We start from the raw sequence: 17,030 nt of genomic DNA, 5'->3' as shown, positions 1-17,030 counted from the left end.
TTGTTTAACATGGCTTGCTGATCATCGAGCAAGTCAATCAAAGTCCATACTTTGTTCTCATACATGGATCATATCTCAGATTTTATGGCCTCAAGCCATTTTGTGGAATCTGGGCTCATCATCGCTTCCTCATAGTTCGTAGGTTCATCATGGTCTAGTAACATGGCTTCCAGAACATGATTACCGTACCACTCTGGTGCGGATCTTACTCTGGAAGACCTACAAGGTTTGGTAGCAACTTTATCTGAAGTTTCATGATCATCATCATTAACTTCCTCAATAATTGGTGTAGGAATCACTGGAACTGATTTCTGTGATGCACTACTTTCCAATAAGGGAGAAGGTACAATTACCTCATCAAGTTCAACTTTCCTCCCACTCACTTCTTTCGAGAGAAACTCCTTCTCTAGAAAGGATCCATCTTAGCAACGAATATCTTGCTTTTGGATCTGTGATAGAAGGTGTACCCAATAGTTACCTTTGGGTATTCTATGAAGACTCACTTCTCCGATTTGGGTTCGAGCTTATCAGGTTGTAAACCTTTTTCATATAAGCATCGCAACTCCAAGCTTTAAGAACGACAGCTTAGGTTTACTACTAAACCATAGTTCATACGGTGTCGTCTCAACGGATTTAGATGGTGCCCTATTTAAACGTGAATGCAGCTGTCTCTAATGCATAACCCCAAAACGATAATGGTAAATCAATAAGAGACATCATAGATCGCACCATATCCAATAAAGTGCGGTTATGACATTCGGACACACCATTAAGCTGTGGTGTTCCAGGTGGCGTGAGTTGCGAAACTATTTCACATTGTTTTATATGAAGGCCAAACTGATAACTCAAATATTCTCTTCCACGATCAGATCGTAGAAACTTTATTTTCTTGTTACGATGATTCTCCACTTCACTCTGAAATTCTTTGAACCTTTCAACTATTTCAGACTTATGTTTCATCAAGTAGATATACCTATATCTGCTCAAATCATCTTGTGAAGGTCAGAAAATAACGATATTTGCCACGAGCATCAACACTCATTGGATCGCATACATCGGTATGTATTATTTCCAATAAGTCAGTAGCTCGTTCCATTGTTCCGGAGAACGGAGTTTTAGTCATCTTGCCCAAAAGGCACGGTTCGCAAGCATCAAATGATTCATAACCAAGTGATTCCGAAAATCCATCTTTATGGAGTTTCTTCATGCGCTTTACACCGATATGACCCAAACGGCAGTGCCACAAATAAGTTGCACTATCATTATTAACTTTGCATCTTTTGGTTTCAATATTATGAATATGTGTATCACTACGATCGAGATCGAATGAACCATTTTCATTGGGTGTGTAACCATATAAGGTTTTATTCATGTAAACAGAACAATAGTTTATTTTCTTACTTAAATGAATAACCGTATTGCAATAAACACGATCAAATCATATTCATGCTCAACGCAAACACCAAATAACATTTATTTAGGTTCAACACTAATCCCGAAAGTATAGGGAGTGCGAGATGATGATCATATCAATCTTGGAACCACTTCCAACACACATCGTCACTTCACCCTTAACTAGTCTCTGTTTATTCTGCAACTCCCGTTTCAAGTTACTAATCTTAGCAACTGAACTAGTACCAAATACTGAGGGGTTGATATAAACACTAGTAAAGTACACATCAATAACATGTATATCAAATATACTTATGTTCACTTTGCCATCCTTCTTATCCGCCAATCACTTGGGGTAGTTCCGCTTCCAGTGACCAATCCCTTTGCAGTAGAAGCACTTAGTCTCAGGCTTAGGACCAGACTTGGGCTTCTTCACTTGAGCAGCAACTCGCTGGCCGTTCTTCTTGAAGTTCCCCTTCTTCCCTTTGCCCTTTTCTTGAAACTAGTGGTCTTGTCTACCATCAACACTTGATGTTTTTCTTGATTTGTACCTTCGTCGATTTCAACATCACGAAGAGCTCGGGAATCGTTCTCGTCATCCCTTGCATACTATAGTTCATCACAAAGTTCTAGTAACTTAGTGATGGTGACTAGAGAATTCTGTCAATCACTATCTTATCTGGAAGATTAACTCCCACTTGATTCAAGCGATTGAAGTACCCAGAAAATCTGAGCACATGCTCACTAGTTGAGCGATTCTCCTCCATCCTTTAGCTATAGAACTTGTTGGAGACTTCATATCTCTCAACTCGGGTATTTGCTTGAAATATTAACTTCAACTCCTGGAACATCTCATATGGTCCATGACGTTCAAAACGTCTTTGAAATCCCGATTCTAAGCCGTTAAGCATGGTGCACTAAACTATCAAGTAGTCATCATATTGAGCTAGCCAAACGTTCATAACGTCTGCATCCGCTCCTGCAATAGGTCTGTCACCTAGCGGTGCATTAAGGACATAATTCTTCTGTGCAGCAATGAGGATAAACCTCAGATCACGGATCTAATCCGCATCATTGCTACTAACATTTTTCAACACAATTTTCTCTAGGAACATATCAAAATAAACATATGAAAGCAACAACGCGATCTATTGATCTACAACATAATTTTCAAAATACTACCAGGACTAAGTTCATGATAAATTAAAGTTCAATTAATCATATTACTTAAGAACTCCCACTTAGATAGACATCCCTCCAATCCTCTAAGTGATCACGTGATCCATATCAACTAAACCATGTCCGATCATCACGTGAGATGGAGTAGTTTCAATGGTGAACATCAATATGTTGATCATATCTACTATATGATTCACGCTCGACCTTTTGGTCTCCGTGTTCCGAGGCCATATCTGTATATGCTAGGCTCGTCAAGTTTAACCTGAGTATTCCGCGTGTGCAACTGTTTTGCAGCCGTTGTATTTGAACGTAGAGCCTATCACACCCGATCATCACGTGGTGTCTCAGCACGAAGAACTTTCGCAACGGTGCATACTCAGGGAGAACACTTCTTGATAATTAGTGAGAGATCATCTTAAAATGCTACCGTCAAACAAAACAGAATAAGATGTATAACAGATAAACATCATATGCAATCAAAATATGTGACATGATATGGCCATGATCATCTTGCGCCTTTGATCTCCATCTCCAAAGTACTGTCATGATCTCTATCGTCACCGGCACGACACCACGATCTTCATCATCTTGATCTATATCAATGTGTCGTCACATGGTCGTCTCGCCAACTATTGCTCTTGCAACAGTTGCTATCGCATAGCGATAAAGTAAAGCAATTATTTGGCACTTGCATCTTATGCAACAAAGAGACAACCATAGGGCTTCTGCCAGTTGCCGATAACTTCAACAAAACATGATCATCTCATACAACAACTTATATCTCATCACGTCTTGACTATATCATATCACAACATGCCCTGCAAAAACAAGTCAGACGTCCTCTACTTTGTTGTTGCAAATTTTACGTGGCTGCTACGGGCTGAGCAAGAACCATTCTTACCTACGCATCAAAACCACAACGATAGTTCGTCAAGTTAGTGCTGTTTTAACCTTCGCAAGGACCGGGCGTAGCCACACTCGGTTCAACTAAAGTTGGAGAAACAGACACCCACTAGTCACCTGTGTGCAAAGCACGGCGGTAAAACCAGTCTTGCGTAAGCGTACGCGTAATGTCGGTCCGGGCCGCTTCATCCAACAATACCGCCGAACCAAAGTATGACATGCTGGTAAGCAGTATGACTTATATCGCCCACAACTCACTTGTGTTCTACTCGTGCATATAACATCAACGCATAAAACCTAGGCTCTGATACCACTGTTGGGATTCGTAGTAATTTCAAAAAAAATTCCTACGCTCACGCAAGATCATGTTGATGGCATAGCAACGAGAGGGGAGAGTGTATGTCCACGTACCCTCATAGACCGTTAGCGGAAGCGTTATAACAACGCGGTTGATGTACTCGTACGTCTTCACGATCCGACCGATCCAAGCACCGAACGTACGGGGCCTCCGAGTTCAGCACACGTTTAGCTCGATGACGATCTCCGGCCTCCGATCCAGCCGAGCTCCGGAGATGAGTTCTGTCAGCACGACGGCGTGGTGACGATGTTGATGTTCTACCGGCGCAGGGCTTCGCCTAAGCTTCACGACGATATGACCGAGGTGGAATATGGTGGAAGGGGGCACCGCACACGGCTAAGGAACGATCCGTAGATCAACTAGTGTTGTGGTGCTTAGAGGTGCCCCCCTGCCCCCGTATATAAAGGAGAAAGGGGGGAGGGGGCGGCCGGCCTAGGAGGAGGCGCGCCAAGGGGAGTCCTACTCCCACCGGGAGTAGGACTTCCTCCTTCCTTGTTGGAGTAGGAGAATGGGGAAAGAGGGGGAGAGGAGGAAGGAAAGGGGTGCCGCACCCCTTGTCCAATTCGGACCAGAGGGGGGCTGCGCGCCTCCTTCCTTTCGGCCTCTCTCCTCTATTCCTGTATGGCCCAATAAGGCCGATATACTCCCCGGCGAATTCCCGTAACTCTCCGGTACTCCGAAAAATACCCGAATCACTCGGAACCTTTCCGAACTCCGAATATAGTAGTCCAATATATCGATCTTTATGTCTCGACCATTTCGAGACTCCTCGTCATGTCCCCCATCTCATCCGGGACTCTGAACTCCTTCGGTACATCAAAACTCATAAACTCATAATATAACTGTCATCGAAACCTTAAGCGTGCGGACCCTACGGGTTCGAGAACTATGTAGACATGACCTAGAACTATTCTTGGTCAATAACCAATAGCGGAACCTGGATGCCCATATTGGCTCCTACATATTCTACGAAGATCTTTATCGGTCAAACCGCATAACAACATACTTTGTTCCCTTTGTCATCGGTATGTTACTTGCCCGAGATTCGATCGTCGGTATCCAATACCTAGTTCAATCTCGTTACCGGCAAGTCTCTTTACTCGTTACATAATACATCATCTCACAACTAACTCATTAGTTGCAATGCTTGCAAGGCTTATAGTGATGTGCATTACCGAGAGGGCCCAGAGATACCTCTCCGACAATCAGAGTGACAAAACCTAATCTCGAAATAAGCCAACCCAACATGTACCTTTGGAGACACCTGTAGTACTCCTTTATAATCACCCAGTTACGTTGTGACGTTTGGTAGCACCCAAAGTGTTCCTCCGGTCAACGGGAGTTGCATAATCTCATAGTTACAGGAACATGTATAAGTCATGAAGAAAGCAATAGCAACATATTAAACGATCAAGTGCTAGGCTAACGGAATGGGTCATGTCAATCACATCATTCTCCTAATGATGTGATCCCGTTAATCAAATGACAACTCTTTTGTCCATGGCTAGGAAACTTAACCATCTTTGATTCAACGAGCTAGTCAAGTAGAGGCATACTAGTGACACTATGTTTGTCTATGTATTCACACATGTATTATGTTTCCGGTTAATACAATTCTAGCATGAATAATAAACATTTATCATGATATAAGGAAATAAATAATAACTTTATTATTGCCTCTAGGGCATATTTCCTTCAAATAGCCGGCCCTCTTCCAGCAGATCGACGTGTTCTTGTCGCGCTTCTTCTGCCTCCTCTTCGGTGTACATGGTGACTCGAGGGGAGTCGAATTCTATGTCCGTCGGGATGACGGCTTCGGCACCATAGACGAGGTAGAAAGGCGTGAAGCCGGTTGACTTGTTCGGAGTTGTGCGCAGGCTCCAGAGGACGGCCGATAGCTCATCGAGCCAACAACTGGTCAAACACTCTAGAGGCTCGACCAGTCGGGGCTTGATGCCGGACAAAATAAGGTCGTTTGCTCTCTCCACTTGGTCGTTTGACTACGAATGGGCAACATACGCTAAATCCAGTCTGATGCCCTGCGTCGCACAGAAACGGGCCAAGGCGCCTTTGGCAAAGTTTGTTCCATTGTCGGTGATGATGTTGTGTGGTATGCCATACCGGATAGTGATGTCAGAGATGAAAGTCACAGCAGTCAGACCATTCAATTTTTTAATTGGCTTTGCTTCTATCCACTTGGTGAACTTGTCCACCGCGACAAGCAGATGAGTCATGCCGCCGCGCGCCATCTTGAATGGTCCCACCATGTCTAGGCCCCAAACGGCGAAGGGCTAGGTAATGGGGATAGTCTTGAGTGCATAAGCCGGCTGATGTGGCTTGGAGCGGAACTTCTGACACCCTTTGCATTTCTGGACCAAATCTTTGGCGTTTTCTAGAGCAATCCGCCAGAAAAAACCGTGGCGGAAAGCTTTGGCCACGAGTGCTCTTGAGGCCGCGTGGTGACCACACTCGCCTTGGTGGATATCTTTGAGGATTGCTTGGCCTTGCTCCAGCTCTACGCAGCGCTGGTAAACACTAGTGACACTGCGGCTCACAAGTTCTTTGTTGACGATGGTGTATGCTGCTGCCCGGTGTTGCACTTGCCGGGCTGAGATCTCATCAGTCGGCAGCTCTTTGTTCACCATGAAGTTGAGGATGGGCTGGGCCCATGAAGGTGCTGTAGTTTCTTCTACTGCTAGGACTGCTAATTGCACAAGGGCGGTTGGGCCGGGAGGCGGCGGGTTAGAGTCGGCTGCCACTTGCTAGGTCGATGAAGTCCTCGGGCCGACTGCTGCAGTCCCCGGGCCGGGCTCTGAAGTCCCCGGGCCAGATGCGGCTGCTGCAGTCCCCGGGTTGCCTGCCGAATTCCCCGTGCCGGCTGCTGGGGTCCTCAAGTCGGATCCGACTGCTTCAGGAGGAGCCGGCACAAAGATGGAATCCGACTCTGGCGATGGCTTGAGGCATTGTAGGGCCACACCAGCTGGTATTGCTTGCCGGGTGGAGCCAATTCGTGCCAAGGCGTCAGCTTGCTCATTATCATTTCTCGGCACGTGGAGGAACTCGCACCCTTCAAAGTATCCGCTGAGTTGCTGGACGAGGAAGCGCTAGCTCGCTATGTTTGCGTCCTTGGCGTCCCAGTCGCCTGACGACTGCTGGACCACCAAGTCAGAATCACCATAGCACAGGATCCGGCGAATGCCGAGTTCCTTGGCAAGCCGGAGTCTGTAAATGAGTGCCTTGTATTCAGTGACATTGTTGGAGGCGGCGAAATGGATTTGCAGCACATATATGAGCTTGTCGCCTTTGGAAGAGGTGAGGACGATGTTGGCTCCCAAACTGGTGCGCATCTTGGAACCATCAAAGTGCATTCGCCAATGTGTGGAGTCTGGCGCGGGCGGCAGGTACTGCGTCTCAGCCCAGTCGACGAGGAAGTCGGCCAGTGCTTGTGACTTGATGGCGGTGCGAGGCTGGTAGTAGATGGTGTAGGGGGCCAAATCTATGGCCCATTTGGCCACTCGGCCCGAAGCATCTCGGCTTCCAATGATCCCAGCAAGGGGTGCAGTGCAGACCTAATGATTGGGTGCTCTTGAAAATATGGCTTCAATTTCTGGGCGGCAAAGTGCATGCCATAGCACATCTTCTGGTAGTGGGGGTAGTTCTGCTTGCAGGCGGACAGTACTTCACTCAGGTAATACACCGGCCTCTGGACTGGTAGTGCCTTGCCTTCCTCTTTGCGTTCCACCACTATGACTGTGCTGACCACCCGGCTGGTGGCAGCGATGTAGAGGAGCATGGGCTCCTCAGGAGTCGGAGCCGCCAGGACAGGCGGAGTGGTCAACATCTTCTTGAGCTGGAAAAAAGCTTCATCCGCCTTATCGTTCCACTCGAAAATGTGGTCTTCTTCATGAGCTGGTACAGGGGAAGAGCCTTCTCGCCCAGCCGACTGATGAAACGGCTGATGGATGCCAAATAGCTGGTAAATTTTTGCAGATCCAGCAGTCGGGTGGGGCACCTCCATCCTCTCGATGGCCTTGATCTTCACAGGGTTGCACTCTATGCCGCGCTCTGAGACCAGAAAGCCAAGAAGCTGGCCGGCTGGCACTCCAAAGACTCATTTCTCCGGGTTGAGCTTGATCTAAAATCGGCGCAAGTTCTCAAAGGTCTCCTTGAGGTCTTCTAGCAGCGTTCCACACTTCTCTGTCTTCACCACAACATTGTCCACATAGACGTGGGCATTTCTGCCGAGTTGCTTGAGGAGACACTTCTGCATGCAACACTGAAAAGTGGCGCCGGCTTTCCTCAAGCCGAACGTCATGGTTAGGTAGCAGAAAGCTCCAAATGGCGCGATGAAGGCGGTCTTCAGCCTGTCGGCCGGGTTCAGCTTGATCTGATGATACCCTGAGTATGCATCCAAAAAGCTCAACAGCTCGCATCCGGCTGTGGAGTTTATCACTTGGTCAATTCTTGGTAAGGCGAAGGGATCTTTGGGGCATGCTTTGTTGAGGCTGGTATAATCAATACACATTCGCCACTGCTTGTTCTTCTTCAGCACTAGGACTGGGTTGGCTAACCACTCTGGAAAGAACACCTCCATGATGAAGCCGGCTGCTAGAAGCCGGGCTATCTCTTCTCCAACAACTCTTCTCTTCTCCTTCGACAGGCGGCACAAGGGCTGCCTGACTGGCTTGGCATCAGACCGGATGTGTAGCTTGTGCTTGGCGAATTCAGTCGGAACACCCGGCATGTCCTTGGGAGGCCATGCAAAGATGTCCCGATTCTCACGGAGGAATTCGACGAGCTCGCCTTCCTATCAGCTGTCAAGGTTTGCACCTATGACAGCGTGGTCCGGGTGCTCCGGGTCCAAGGGTATCTTCTTTGTCTCCTTCACCGGCTTGAACGAGCCCTCAGTTTCTGACTCCTTGGGATTGGGTGATATTTCCGGCTGCTTGCCGGCCATCGCCACAACCTGGTCAAGGAGCCGCTTCTCAGCCGCGATCACGAGGGACTCGGCTAACCGGCTGCTCTCTGCTGCACAGGCGGACGAATTCTTGTAGTCTCCTGCTATGGTCAGGATTCCCTTGGAGCTCGGCATCTTCATATTCAGGTAAGCATAGTGGCGGACAGCCATAAACTTGGCCAGGGCAGACCGGCCAAGCAATGCATGATAGGGGCTCTCAAGGTCCACCACCTCAAACCAGACTGGCTCTCGGCGGAAATGGTTTTTGTCCCCGAAGAGGACATCTATCTGAGTCTTGCCGATTGGTGAGCAGGAAAGTCCTAGAACAATGCCATGGAAAACAGTCCGGCTGGGCTGAAGATGTCTTTGCTTGATTCCCAACTTCTCCATGGTATCTTTGTATAAGATGTTGATGTTGCTGCCGCCATCTATCAGAACTCGGGAGAAGTGAGCAGCTCGCCTCTCCATGGCAAAGGTGGCATCCAACACTAGAGCATAAGAGCCAGGATAGGGCATCACCTCTAGGTGGTCGGCTCTACTCCAGCTGATGGGCTTCTCAGATCAGTGCATGAATTCGGGGGTCTCTGATGCTACTGCATTTACTTCTTATTGCTGCTGCCGTCTGCTACGCCTGTCGTCGGCCACGCAGGTGAACACGACATAGGCTCCATGCTCTTCAGGGTATTCATCTTGTATCACGCCGACTGGCCGAACCGCCGGCTGCTGAGGAGGAGGAGGCGGCGGGCCGGCAGGCGGAGGGGGCTGGAGTCCATCACCCTTGCCGATCCTGGTGAGCTAGTGGCACTTTCGAGTGGTGTGGTTTTACGGCTTCGTGCCGCTGTGGAACTTGCAGGGTGCATCAAGGGTTTGCTCGTATGAGAAGGCGGGCAACCAGTTGGGCTTGCCACCCTTCTGGCACTTGGGAGGGGGCTGCCGTTCCGACTGCCGATCTTCGATCGACTGTTGCCACCTGTCGGCTCGTGGAAGCCGACTGCATGGCCTTGCGCTTGTTGTCATTTGGTTGCTGTCGCTGACTGGTGTCACCAGCCGGGGTCCGAGGAGCTTGAGGGGCCACCTTGCCCGACGCATTAACTTGGATTTCAACCTTCATGGAGGAGTCGGCCGTGGCGTACTTGTCTGCAATGATTAGCAGTTCATCAAGGGTTGCCGGCTCGTCGTAGAGGAGCTTGTGCTTGAGGAGGGTGCCCTCTCGGCACCCGATAGTGAAGTACTCGATGGCCTGCACCTCGTGCACACCCTCGCAAGAGTTGCACAGCTCGGCCCAGTGTGTGAGGTAGTCGCGAGTCGACTCGTTGGGGCCTTGGACGCACAAGGAGAGCTGGCGAGGCTTGGGCGGCCGCTTGTACGTGCTGGTAAAATTGCGGATGAATGCTTCAGTGAAGTCAACCCAGCTGTTGATGCTGCGGGGCTTCAGGTTGTTCAGCCATGTACGGGCTGTGCCCTGAAGCATGAGCGGCACGTACTTTACGGCAACACACTTGTTGCCGTTCGCGATGCTGACTGCTGTGGAGTAGTCGACCATCCAGTCTTCCGGCTTCACGGATCCGGTGTACTTGGGTGTATCTCTCGGGAGCATGAACCCTTTGGGGAAAGGTTTGTCTCGGATGCGGGGGCCGAAGCCAGGTGGACCCAGCTCATCTTCTTCTTCTAGCGCCGGGGACCGGTTCAGGCGATCGATCCGGTGGCGGGCATCATTTTCTCTGATTCCTTCTCGGCGGCCAAGGCAGTTGCCGAGTGATGGGTGATCAGTAGGCGGCGGGGAAATGCGCCTCTCCCTGCGGGGAGGAGGAGGCGGACAGTCGTCTCGTCGCTGCACTGCTCTTGGGCGGCCGTCTTGGTCGCGCTCGATGGTGATGCGAGTCCGGCTGCGGCTAGCAGCCGGCTCCTTGTCTCTTCTATCGCGGACGCCACCAATCAGCGTCCGGGATGTTCCGCCTTGGTCTCGGCGACGAGGCGGGTCATCGTTTCACCGGTTGGGCTCTTCAGTGCGGCACCCGGCATCCTGCTGCTCAGCAGCCGCGTCGAGGAGCTGCTGGACTCGCTCCGTCATGTGGCGATGCTCGTCGCCCTCGAGCTTGTCTAGCTCATCTGCAGCCGCCTGGGTAGCTCGTATGTTCTCTGCAGGCGTGGCGTAGACGTGACGATCTATCCCAAACATGCTGGCGATGGTCGTGCCACACTGCCGGACCAAGCCAATGCGGCTAGGCCCACCAGGAGCCGGCGTGCCTCCGACGGCATGGTCCATCTCCCGCTGGTAGGCCTCCGGAAGGCGCCTCATGCTGGCCAGCCGGTTGGCACTCTCAACGAGCTGGACGCGGCGTGCTTCCAGCGTCTCGGCGTCGGCGTCTTTCGGGATAGGCGCAGCCAGGTCTTGCACCGCCGCCTGCAATAGATCCTGGCCACCTCCGCCAGAGTGCTCGCCGTGGCTGATGATGAGCACTTCCGTGATGGTGCTACCGCTGCTGTCCGCGTGAGGAAGCGGCTCGCCGTAGACCACCATGTTGGTGGGGAACGCGTGAAGCGACACCGTGTCGGAGTTGACCAACATTAGGTCGGTGGAGCCAACCGACTCCAAGTCAGCAGCAGGCTCGCTGGTGACATGGAGCTGATCGAGGAGGCTCACGAGGCGGCTCTCAGGGCCATCGGTTCCCGCATCAAACGCGGGCTCGTCGAAGAGGCGAATCTCGCCAACAAGATCGGTGAGGCAGCTCACCGTGCAAGCGACCTCCATGTCATGCAGCGCGTCGGCGCAGACGCCGTCCGGCATGCCGGGCTGGCTGCGCTCGCCAAGAAGGAACATGGTTCCCATCCAGAACAGGACTCCGGGAGACGGTGCACCTCGCCCCACAGTGGGCGCCAAATGTCGGGGGTTGGGTGCGAAATATGCCAATGGATGGATTATCATGGTGGGAGCGAGTAGAACGTCGCCAGTGCCTAGAAGCGGGATGAGGCGTAGACATGAACGCTGGCGCACTTTACCTAGGTTTGGGGCTCTCCTAGGATATAACACCCCTAGTTCCAATCTGCGGGGTCTCCGCATGATCACTAAGGCACTAATGGGTACAATGGTGCTCCTCGAGTTGTATGCTAGAGGTAGAAGAAGGCAGGGCTTGCTTTCCTCTCCCCTAGGTGTGAGTCTAACTCTAACAGGTTCGAACCCTTTGCGTGAAGGAAATATGCCCTAGAGGCAATAATAAAGTTATTATTTATTTCCTTATATCATGATAAATGTTTATTATTCATGCTAGAATTGTATTAACCGGAAACATAATACATGTGTGAATACATAGACAAACATAGTGTCACTAGTATGCCTCTACTTGACTAGCTCGTTGAATCAAAGATGGTTAAGTTTCCTAGCCATGGACAAAAGAGTTGTCATTTGATTAACGGGATCACATCATTAGGAGAATGATGTGATTGACATGACCCATTCCATTAGCCTAGCACTTGATTGTTTAGTATGTTGCTATTGCTTTCTTCATGACTTATACATGTTCCTGTAACTATGAGATTATGCAACTCCCATTTACCGGAGGAACACTTTGGGTGCTACCAAACGTCACAACGTAACTGGGTGATTATAAAGGAGTACTACAGGTGTCTCCAAAGGTACATGTTGGGTTGGCGTACTTCGAGATTAGGTTTTGTCACTCCGATCATTGGAGAGGTATCTCTGGGCCCTCTCGGTAATGCACATCATTATAAGCCTTGCAAGCAATGTGACCAATGAGTTGGTTACGGGATGATGCATTACAGAACGAGTAAAGAGACTTGCCGGTAACGAGATTGAACTAGGTATTGGATACCTACGATCGAATCTCGGGCAAGTAACATACCGATGACAAAGGGAACAATGTATGTTGTTATGCGGTTTGACCGATAAAGATCTTCGTAGAATATGTAGGAGCCCATATGGGCATCCAGGTTCTGCTATTGGTTATTGACCGAGAATAGTTCTAGGTCATGTCTACATAGTTCTCGAACCCGTAGGGTCCGCACGCTTAAGGTTTCGATGACAGTTTTATTATGAGTTTATGAGTTTTGATGTACCAAAGGAGTTCGGAGTGCCGGATGAGATCGGGGACATGACGAGGAGTCTCAAAATGGTTGAGACATAAAGATCGATATATTGGACGACTATATTCGGAGTTCGGAAAGGTTCCGAGCCATTCGGGTATTTTTCGGAGTACCGGAGAGTTACGGGAATTCGCCGGGGAGTATATGGGCCTTATTGGGCCATACGGGAATAGAGGAGAGAGGCCGAAAGGAAGGAGGCACGCAGCCCCCCTCTGGTCCGAATTGGACAAGGGGTGCGGCCCTCCTTTCCTTCCTCCTCTCCCCCTCTTTCCCCCTTCTCCTACTCCAACAAGGAAGGAGGGAGTCCTACTCCCGGTGGGAGTAGGACTCCCCTTGGCGCGCCCCTACTAGGCCGGCCGCCCCCTCCCCCTTGCTCCTTTATATACGGGGGCAGGGAGGCACCTCTAGACACAACAACAATTGATCCCTTGGATCTCTTAGCCGCGTGCGGTGCCCCCCTCCACCATAATCCACCTCGATAATATCGTAGCGGTGCTTAGGCGAAGCCCTGCGTCGGTAGTACATCAAGATCGTCACCACGCCGTCGTGCTGACGGAACTCTCCCTCGACACTCGGCTGGATCGGAGTTCGAGGGACGTCATCGAGCTGAACGTGTGCTAGAACTCGGAGGTGCCGTAGTTTCGGTGCTTGATCGGTCGGGCCATGAAGACGTACGACTACATCAACCGCGTTGTTCTAACGCTTCCGCTAAGGGTCTACGAGGGTACGTCGACACACACTCTCCCCTCTCGTTGCTATGCCATCAACATGATCTTGAGTGTGCATAGGAAATTTTTTGAAATTACTACGTTCCCCAGCAGTGGCATCCGAGCCTAGGTTTTATGCGTTGATGTTATATGCACGAGTAGAACACAAGTGAGTTGTGGGCGATATAAGTCATACTGCTTACCAGCATGTCATACTTTGGTTCGGCGGTATTGTTGGATGAAGCGGCCCGGACCGACATTACGCGTACGCTTACGCGAGACTGGTTTTACCGCCGTGCTTTGCACGCAGGTGACTAGCGGGTGTCTGTTTCTCCAGCTTTAGTTGAACCGAGTGTGGCTACGCCCGGTCCTTGCGAAGGTTAAAACAGCACCAGCTTGACAAACTATCGTTGTGGTTTTGATGCGTAGGTAAGAACGGTTCTTGCTAAGCCCGTAGCAGCCACGTAAAATTTGCAACAACAAAGTAGAGGACGTCTAACTTGTTTTTGCAGGGCATGTTGTGATGTGATATGGTCAAGACGTGATGAGATATAAGTTGTTGTATGAGATGATCATGTTTTGTTGAAGTTATCGGCAACTGGCAGAAGCCCTATGGTTGTCTATTTGTTGCGTAAAGATGCAAGTGCCAAATAATTGCTTTACTTTATCGCTATGCGATAGCAATAGTTGCAAGAGCAATAGTTGGCGAGACGACCATGTGACGACACATTGATATAGATCAAGATGATGAAGATCATGGTGTCGTGTCGGTGACGATAGAGATCATGACAGTACTTTAGAGATGGAGATCAAAGGCGCAAGATGATCATGGCCATATCATGTCACATATATTGATTGCATATGATGTTTATCTATTATACATCTTATTCTGTTTTGTTTGACGGTAGCATAATAAGATGATCTCTCACTAATTATCAAGAAGTGTTCTCCCTCAGTATGCACCGTTGCGAAAGTTCTTCGTGCTGAGACACCACGTGATGATCGGGTGTGATAGGCTCTACGTTCAAATACAACGGGTGCAAAACAGTTGCACACGTGGAATACTCAGGTTAAACTTGACGAGCCTAGCATATACAGATATGGCCTCGGAACACGGAGACCGAAAGGTCGAGCGTGAATCCTATAGTAGATATGATCAACATATTGATGTTCACCATTGAAACTACTCCATCTCACGTGATGATCGGACATGGTTTAGTTGATATGGATCACGTGATCACTTAGAGGATTAGAGGGATGTCTATCTAAGTGGGAGTTCTTAAGTAAAATGATTAATTGAACTTAAATTTATCATGAACTTAGTCCTGGTAGTATTTTGCAAATTATGTTGTCGATCAATAGCTTGCATTGTTGTTTTCATATGTTTATTTTGATATGTTCCTAGAGAAAATTGTGTTGAAAGATGTTAGTAGCAATGATGCGGATTGGATCTGTGATCTGAGGTTTATCCTCATTGCTGCGCAGAAGAATTATGTCCTTAATGCACCGCTAGGTGACAGACCTATTGCAGGAGCAGATGCAGACATTATGAATGTTTGGCTAGCTCAATATGATGCTACTTGATAGTTTTGTGCACCATGCTTAACGGGTTAGAATCGGGACTTCAAAGACGTTTTGAACGTCATGGACCATATGAGATGTTCTAGGAGTTGAAGTTAATATTTCAAGCAAATACCCGAGTTGAGAGATATGAAGTCTCCAACAAGTTCTATAGCTAAAGGATGGAGGAGAATTGCTCAACTAGTGAGCATGTGCTCAGATTGTCTGGGTACTACAATCGCTTGAATCAAGTGGGAGTTAATCTTCCAGATAAAATAGTGATTGACAGAATTCTCTAGTCACCATCACCAAGTTAGTAGAACTTCGTGATGAATTATAATATGCAAGGGATGACGAAAGTGATTCCCAAGCTCTTCGTGATGTTGAAATCGACGAAGGTAGAAATCAAGAAAGAGCATCAAGTGTTGATGATTGACAAGATCACTAGTTTCAAGAAAAGGGCAAAGGGAAAGAAAGGGAAACTTCAAGTAGAATGGCAAACAAGTTGTCACTCCCGTGAAGAAGCCCAAAGCTCGACCTAAGCCTGAAACTGAATGCTTCTACTGCAAAGGAAATGGTCACTGGAAGTGGAACTACTCCAAATATTTGGTGGATAAGAAGGATGGCAAAGTGAACAAGGGTATATTTGATATATAGGTGTTTGATGTGTGCCTTACTTGTGTTTATAGTAGCCCCTAAGTATTTGATACTTGTTCAGTTGCTAAGATTAGTAACTCGAAACAGGAGTTACATAATAAACAGAGACTAGTTGAGGGGAAGTGACGATGAGTGTTGGAAATAGTTCCAAGATTGATATGATCATCATCACACACTCCCTATATTTTCGAGATTGGTTTTAAACCTAAATAAATGTTATTTGGTGTTTGCGTTGAGCATGAATATGATTTGATCGTGTTTATTGCAATACGATTATTCATTTAAGTAAGAGAATAAACTGTTGTTCTGTTTACATGAATAAGACCTTATATGGTTACACACCCAATGAAAATGGTTCATTGGATCTCGATCGTAGTGATACACATATTCATAATATTGAAACCAAAAGATGCAAAGTTAATAATGATAGTGCAACTTATTTGTGGCATTGCCGTTTGGGTCATATCGGTGTAAAGCGCATGAAGAAACTCCATAAAGATGGATTTTCGGAATCACTTGGTTATGAATCATTTGATGCTTGCGAACCGTGCCTTTTGGGCAAGATGACTAAAACTCCGTTCTTCGGAACAATGGAGCGAGCTACTGACTTATTGGAAATAATACATACCGATGTATGCGATCCAATGAGTGTTGATGCTCGTGGCAAATATCATTATTTTCTGACCTTCACAAGATGATTTGAGCAGATATAGGTATATCTACTTGATGAAACATAAGTCTGAAATAGTTGAAAGGTTCAAAGAATTTTAGAGTGAAGTGGAGAATCATCGTAACAAGAAAATAAAGTTTCTACGATCTGATCGTGGAAGAGAATATTTGAGTTACGAGTTTGGCCTTCATATAAAACAATGTGAAATAGTTTCGCAACTCATGCCACCTGGAACACCACAGCTTAATGGTGTGTCCGAACATCGTAACCACACTTTATTGGATATGGTGCGATCTATGATGTCTCTTATTGATTTACCATTATCCTTTTGGGGTTATGCATTAGAGACAGCTGCATTCACGTTTAAATAGGGCACCATCTAAATCCGTTGAGACGACACCGTATGAACTATGGTTTAGCAGTAAACCTAAGCTGTCGTTTCTTAAAGCTTGGAGTTGCGATGCTTATATGAAAAAGGTTTTCAACTTGATAAGCTCGAACCCAAATCGGAGAAGTGCGTCTTCATAGAATACCCAAAGGTAACTA

Source organism: Triticum dicoccoides, chromosome 2B, assembly GCF_002162155.2.
Source record: "Triticum dicoccoides isolate Atlit2015 ecotype Zavitan chromosome 2B, WEW_v2.0, whole genome shotgun sequence".
In the NCBI taxonomy this organism is placed as follows: Eukaryota; Viridiplantae; Streptophyta; class Magnoliopsida; order Poales; family Poaceae; genus Triticum; species Triticum dicoccoides.
The sequence above is the reverse complement of the archived record's forward strand: the minus strand, read 5'-3'. Positions refer to the sequence as shown.